At 40.0% G+C, this 7,640-nt stretch overlaps 1 long non-coding RNA gene across 1 annotated transcript; it reads left to right on the forward strand.

The window, feature by feature from the left end:
• The first annotated feature begins 1,892 nt into the window (after positions 1–1,892).
• Positions 1,893–7,112, forward strand: LOC142740956 (uncharacterized). Its single transcript, XR_012880936.1, has 3 exons — positions 1,893–1,958; positions 5,580–5,651; positions 6,902–7,112. It is a non-coding gene; the product is annotated as an uncharacterized LOC142740956 (long non-coding RNA).
• Positions 7,113–7,640: the final 528 nt, after the last annotated feature.

Genomic DNA, 7,640 nt, shown 5'->3' on the forward strand with positions numbered 1-7,640 from the left:
AAAAAGTGAATGGGTCTGAAGACTCTCCGAATGTACTATGGGAGAGCTGGAGAGGGTTTAAAGATGGGCAACTAAATTGTTAAATGGGATGGGAGGTGTCCCTTACAGTGAAAGGCTAGAAAAACGTGTCTTTTTCAGCTTGAAAAAAAGACGCCTTAGAGGTAATCATATTAACATGTATAGGTATATGAATGGTTAATAATCTGTTCTTCCCAAGGACTTTATAAAGGACCAAGGGACATTCATTGCATGTGGAAGAAAGGTGTTACAGACATCTATATAGGAAAGGGTTCTTAGTCAAACTATGGAATGCCCTACCACAAGAGGTAGTAATGGCAGATACTATGTCTGCAATTAAAAAAAGGATCAATGTTTATTTACTTACGAATTGTATCAAGGGTTATAACTATATAACTATACTAGCAACGAAAGACAGGTGGTTGAACTTGATGGTCCTGTGTCTTTTTTCAAACTATGTAACTATGTAACAGTTGAGGGCTAGTGTTTCTAAGAAGAAAAAACATTAAAAAAAACCTTCCAAAAACAGCTGTAGAAATACAGAAGAAGCATAATTATTGGGCAATTGCTGTTTCTTGGGATTAAATACTGAACAAGTTTTTGTTTTGTTTTTTTTGGCAGAATGTTTTTGTTCTGCGGCTCACTTAAATGGATTGAAAAACTGATGATAACTTTGCTTTCAAAATCAATAACAAAATGAAAGTTGACCTCAGAGAGAAAAAAAAATGATCTTGACAAATCCTGTAAAAAAGAAAAAAGTGATCTTGATGGAACTGGTGATTCAAACTGATGTCAATTGATTCAATTTGTGAAGTATAGTGGAACATATAATATATGAGTCTTTCCATTTTTTTGTGAAGCCAGACTGCATTTTATAATCTACCACAGAATCTGACATGCTATCTGTAACTGTAAGGCCAAGTAAACTAGAAAAACTCAAAGACCGCAAAGCCCGTCAGGAGTTTCTGGTAGCTGACAATGGTCAGCTTTGATGACTTGTCTTCCTGCCCCCCAGTTCTGTCACTGCTCCAAGATTCGAGCCAAGCTAAGTAATTTGTTGTTTCACTAGTGATTTTTTTGTCATACTTTTTATCTTGTTACATTATCTCTTTTTTCTTTCTCTACAAGAAGTATCTAATTTATCTCAATACTGACTTGGCTTCCAGGTATTAATTTGTACATTACGATCATGAAGAGCCCTCAGTGCAACTCTTGATGTCAGAAGTGGAGATTTGGTGGAGCCCATCTTCTAGCTGGGTGCACTAATGTGCACATTCGGCAGCCCCTAGCTCATGAATGGAGGGTATGCAGTTATCCCCAAGGCGTCGCCTTGTCTCGGTTGGCTGTCACCACATGCCCGCATGGAGCTGGCATAAGGTTGGCTGTGCTGCAAACCTTAATAAACATGGGGTAAGTTAGGAGGCAACTGATAAAATGAATTGACAGGAAAAAAGAACTTAAGGATTTTTTATTTAATGATGTAAATGAACATATTTGTGTTTTTTCTTTAAGGTATCATGGCAGGTGTATAAAATCAAGCACCTAGCCATGCAGTCTGCCTTTCCAAACTTATTGAAAGAACGTGTCATTCTAAATAGCTCACTAAATCCTAGCATGGTACTGTAATAGGATGCCATCTTCGCAAAATATCTGTTTGTAAAATTTCTCCCTCCTAGTTATTCCACGATCATCTGTGAGTGATATTATTGTAAAGTGTAAGCATTTAGGAACCATAGCAACTCAGCCATGGAGTGGCAGACCATGTGAAGTTATGGAGCCAGGTCGCCGACTGCTGAGGTGCATAGTGCATGAAAGTCCAAATGCTCCTCTGACTAGGGAGTGACGACTCATGCTTCTCTTTCTGACAGTCTGATGGACGAGTCCACAGAGACGACTCAGCACGGACGTGTATTGATACTCTTTACTCCCTTTTGAAATGGGTAAGACTGCATTGTTATAACTGCTCACTATTTCATTACTGATCTTCCCGGTGTGACTCTCTCCTTACCTAATAGTATCCTTCATGCTTATATAACTGAGAGGACACTGCGGATGATCAGTATACAATCCACATGGATGTAACATACTATTATTACTTTTGTGGGTAGTATATACAACTTTGCGGTATACACCACTTCGTCTGTTTTACTTAAATTCTCCTGTTCTGAATGACGTACCACAGTACTAGTACTAGAGTCTTCGAATGATGTGTTTTTAAATGTATGTTATTTTGTAATAATAAAATTGATATATTCTTATATACTCCGACTATATGCTCTATTCTTTCTTCGGTATGGTTCTATATTTACAGAGCAGTCTATCCGATACATTATGGGGGGAAGTTGGCCTCTTAAACTTTACCTAGCCTGTAACCAATATGTGCTTGGAGTCTATTTATCTAAGTATATACATATAGTAGCTGCCGTCTTACAACGAAACAGCTGAAAACCACGTCAACATGCTGCATTCCCACGAGTCAGCGCAGTTTTCAAATGATTGTTAATGTCCATGCAGTTTTTTGCAGACATTAACAATTATTTTAAAAAAGCACCGACTTTTGGTAAAACTGCATGTGCTATGTGTCGTACTGGACAACTTTTGTTGTTATGATCTGATTGTTTGCATTAAAGGCTAGGTAACTCTTGGAAGGAGATTCTTTTTTTTTAAAAAAAAAAAGGGCAGTCAGTGTGTTTTGTGGAACTTTATAATTAGTTTTTGTTAAAAAATAATTTTACTTTTTGAGATACAGCTGCTCTGTATCCTGTATACAGAGCAGCTGTATCTTATGCTGAATCCTGAACACGTCAGGTGCGTCGGACTGACGGGTTCAGTGTCAGCGTGTCCTGTGTGTCTCTGACACGTAGGTTCCATCTATAATAGATCACATCTAATTTACATAAATGTGATAGATTACAGGTGAATACAGTTGACTACTCTATTGATTCCACCAAAAAAACAGAAACCTTGTGAAACAGAGACAAACGGAAACCATTAGCAATGAAAGCGTTACCATTGAAATCAATGATAATGGTAACGGAAAGCTATGGTTTCTGTTTGGTTTCCGTTCGTGGGTTCCCCTGACGGAAAGGTCTGACAGAACCCATGAACGGAACCCCGACGCAGGTGAGAATTAAGCCTAACTATTACTGTATGATCTGTACAGATGGTGGAGGGTACTATTTTTTGGGGTGTAAGCAACTCCCAGTATATCATTACCATTGTTCAGGTCACACTGGAAGCTGCTAACCTGACTTTGCAAATGATCTCTGTACTGAAATGTATTTGTACTGAGCTTGGGTTTTGTGCAGTATTTATGTACTGAGCTTTGTTCTGGTGCTGTATATATGTACTGAACTTGGTTTTGGTGCTGTATAGATGTACTGTGCTTTGTTCTGGTGTTGTATTTATGTATTGAGCTTTGTTCTGGAGCTGTATATATGTACTGAGCTTGGATTTTGTGCTGTATTTATGTACTGAGCTTGGTTTTGGTGCTGTATAGATGTACTGAGCTTTGTTCTGGTGTTGTATATATGTATTGAGCTTTGTTCTGGAGCTGTATATATGTACTGAGCTTGGTTCTGGTGTAGAGCAGATGGCATTGTTGTAATTCATTGTATGTTTAATCATAATCTGTCTGGTAGTTTTAACCCCTTGAACCGCCACCATACAGTTTTACATGACCTGACAATATTTCCAAACATTCCCCTCTATGTTTATTTCAGATGCAGCAAAATCTTTAAAATCAACTTTTAAAATAGTGCACGCTATATGCTAATTACTCTATAAAGGGTCATGGGTCGGTGCCGCTATTCTGTAGACTCACACAGTCCTAGCTGAAAACCCACCTTTCCATGCTTGGTTGGCATCCCCCTGGCTATTATACATCACTACCAGTCTTCTCCAACTTTCTTGGATGCGCCATTGCCTTGTACTCCATGAACACGCACCGTTCAGCGAGTTGTACTCTGCCCGGCTTCATCACTGCACCGTTCATGCCAGGGGAGTACAAGGCAAAGGAGAAGGCTGGTAGTAATTAGAACAGTCAGGGGGATGCCAATCAAGATCTGGGGGGTGCCATTTCAATTTTCGCCTCAGGCAGCAGAAAAGCTAGAATTGGCCCTGGGCGGCGGCGCCACTGAAACCAGCTGCCACCACCCCCTCATGCACTAATTCTATCTGCCTTACAATGACGCTGATTGGCAGGGCAGAAAGACTTGCCCCGCCAATCAGTGCCTTTCAGTGATGCTAGCGGCGCACCGCTGCTGTTGTTGAAAAGCCCTGATTGACGGAGCAAGTCATTCTGCCCTGCCAATCAGCATTGTCGTTCAGCCCCAGCAGACCTGCTCAGAAGAGAGCAGGCCTGCATTGACATGGGATGACATGGGAACGGGATCGAGGTGAGTATGTAAAGTTTTTTTTTTGGTCCTTTTTTCCACTTAAAAGAATAATAAGCATGTACATTATTCTTATGGAAAAGCAGTGGATTCGTTGGAGTTGGAGCTATCAGGAACTATTCCTCTTTTCATTTACACCTGTTTTAATAAATCTCCCCATGTCTTGTATAGCTGAAAGCTGGTCCCATGTACTCCAGCCCAACACTGGTGGCTGCGTATGGCCTGCGGCGGGCCTGTCTGCTTAAAAATGCCAGGGCTGATTTTAAGTCCCAGTCCGACCCTGGTGCCAACTGTAAGGTTTGGTGGAGGAGGGAAGATGCTATGGGGTTGTTTCTCAGGGGTCTGCCCAGGCCCCTTAGCTTTAGTGAAGGAAAACCTTAATGCTTCGACATGCCAAGACATTTTGGACAATTGCATACTTCCAACTTTGTGGGTACAGTTTATGGAGCATTGTGCCCCAGTGCACAAAACAAGGTCCATAAAGACATGATTGGATGAGTTTGGTGTGGCGGAACTTGACTGGCCCGCACAGAGTCCTGAACTCAACTCCATCGAACACCTTTAGGATGAACTAGAATGGAGATTACGAGCCAGGTCCTCTCATCCAACATCAGTGTCCGACCTCACAAATGCTCTTCTGGATGAATGAGCAAAAATTTCCACAGACACAATCCAAAATCTTGTAGAATGTCTTCCCAGAAGAGTGGAAGCTGTTTTAGCTGCAAAGGGGGGGAGCAACTCCAAATTAATTCCTATAGAATTAGAATGGAATATCATAAAAGCTTATGTAGGTGTAATGTGTAGGGATCTCATTACTTTTGTCCATATAGTATGTGTGTGTATATATGCAGTTTATAGTATGTTGCTGCAGCACAAACGAAGTGGGAGAAAGAATGCATGGAATGTGTGAAGTGGAGCGATCTAATAAGCTGTGAACTGCGGTGCTGTTCTTTATACCGTATCTGTGTATTGCAATGATTTTTTTTTTATTGGATAAACTACAAAAGAGAAGAAATTACCTAATTTCTTATATTATTGTGTACATACTTTAGTGTTAACAAACAAACATGTTTACTTTATATTTTAATGTTACATTACATTAATGTTTAATGTGTATGGAGTGAAATAAGCCCTTGTTTCTCATTGTTTATCTGTATTGTTATATAGTGAAGAACAGCTGAAAAGAACTGAAGAGAAGAAGAGAGTTACAATCAGTCAGACCAAAGGGGGTGGCAACAGGTGACGTAGAATGGAGGGCGATAAGGTGGTACCTTGTATGGTGGCACATACGGCACGGCCCCTGCTGCTCCTCCCTTAACACAGACAACATCACATGCCACAACACCCTAATAAAAAAGAAAAGAGAGTAACTTTGCTTTCTTTGAATTTGTTAAATTATCCTGGCACACACATAGTGTACTGACATACCACATACATACGTGTAATAAAGTAAACATTATTGGTCAACGGTTTGAAAATATTGAATATATGCCAGCAAAAGAACAGTTTGATTAGGTTTATATAGTAAAGTAATAAAAAGTACATTTACAGAGGTGGTTATTCGGTGTGAAATAACAGGGGAAGGAAGCCACCCTGGAATACTGACCTGACACAATTACAATTGACCATTAGAAACATGTTTTTGCTATTGCAGAAAACCTCAAAGGTCACATTAGATAGTTACCTAAAGTGTACCTCTCATTTAAAAAAGAGAAAAAAAAATCTGTATTTGTGATAAAATGCTGCTGCAATATATCCTAACCGGTTGTTTTACCTTTTAAGCCAATTTTTTTGGACTTTTCCCTATGTCTACACACCGCTGGGACCGTTCAGAATCAATGCTGCTTCTTGGCTTAGGGGGCAGGAACACACTGCAGTGTTTGCCAGTACATTGTGTACTGACGCTACTGTCCCCAGTTTCCACAGTTCATTGCTATCAGCATAGTCTTTACTGTCTTTACTAGCAGCGTGTGCTTCAAGAGGACCACAAGAGTGCACACGCTGAGCAGGACAGAAAGACATTCATATACACAGTACAGGAGTGAGGTATACAAATTTTACATGGCAACGGTCCACACAGGATTTGTATACTAGGGAAATGCAACATAGCATCAGGGAATATTGAGCTGAAAATACTGATTTCTGAGTTAAAAATAGTTATTAAATACTATATTAGAAAGTTATAGACATACCAATGCAAAATTTGATTCGTAAATTTTTTTTTAATGCTAAGAAGTGAAAAAAAGTGTTGGACTGACAAAATTATAATATGATATTTGTTACTTTGTATTATTTATTTGATGAAGGGCTGGTGAAAAGTAAGTAGTAAGTAGCCCTGGACTGAGATTTTCCCAAGTTTTAAAAGTCACCCCGTACAGTCTACTGCCATGAGCTGAGTTATTTTGCCACTTCCCTTAACAGAGTTATTTCTTCCTAAATATCGGGAACAGTTAATATTTTTTTTAAAACTTCATATTTTTTAAGTGCAGGTTGTCCAAAAGAGCCTGAAGACCTGACAATTTGAGATGTGTGTTTACAACGATGCCCAGGTGCTGCACAAGTAAACCGACTATCATCAGGCGTTATAGCTTTCAAAGGCACAGCGATTGCAGCATACTGCACACCAACAAGTCTTGCCATCAGTGTGTGAAGAGTGGGAGAAGAGGGTTGCATTGACAATCCAACACAATGGGCAGCACTTTGAACACATTTTATAAGTGGTCAGAAACTTGTAAATAACTCATGAAAGAATAAAGTAACGTTAAAACCAAGCACACCATTGTTTTTCTTGTGAAATGCTCGATAAGTTTGATGTGTCACATGACCCTCTTCCCATTGAAAAAACTAAAGTTGGATACAAAATGTCCAACTTCAAAATGGCCGCCATTCACAACACCCAGCTTGAAAAGTTTCCCCCCTCCCATATACTAATGTGCCACACACAGGAAGTTAATATCACAAACCATTCCCATTTTATTTAGGTGTATCCATATAAATGGCCCACCCTGTATATATATTAGCAATAAAGTCTGTTCCCTGGGAATGCCTCACTGTCTCCTATATGCAAGCACTGGCCCCTGGGTATGCCACCACTGTGTTGCCTGTATGCCATCACTGTCCCCAGTGGCGGATTAAGTAGACCATGGGCCCTGGGCTGTTACCCAAACTTGGGCCCCCCTTCCTCACCGTAACTATTTTTAACACTACCTTTTTGGGCAAGCATTAACA

Source organism: Rhinoderma darwinii, chromosome 2, assembly GCF_050947455.1.
Source record: "Rhinoderma darwinii isolate aRhiDar2 chromosome 2, aRhiDar2.hap1, whole genome shotgun sequence".
Taxonomy (NCBI): domain Eukaryota; kingdom Metazoa; phylum Chordata; class Amphibia; order Anura; family Rhinodermatidae; genus Rhinoderma; species Rhinoderma darwinii.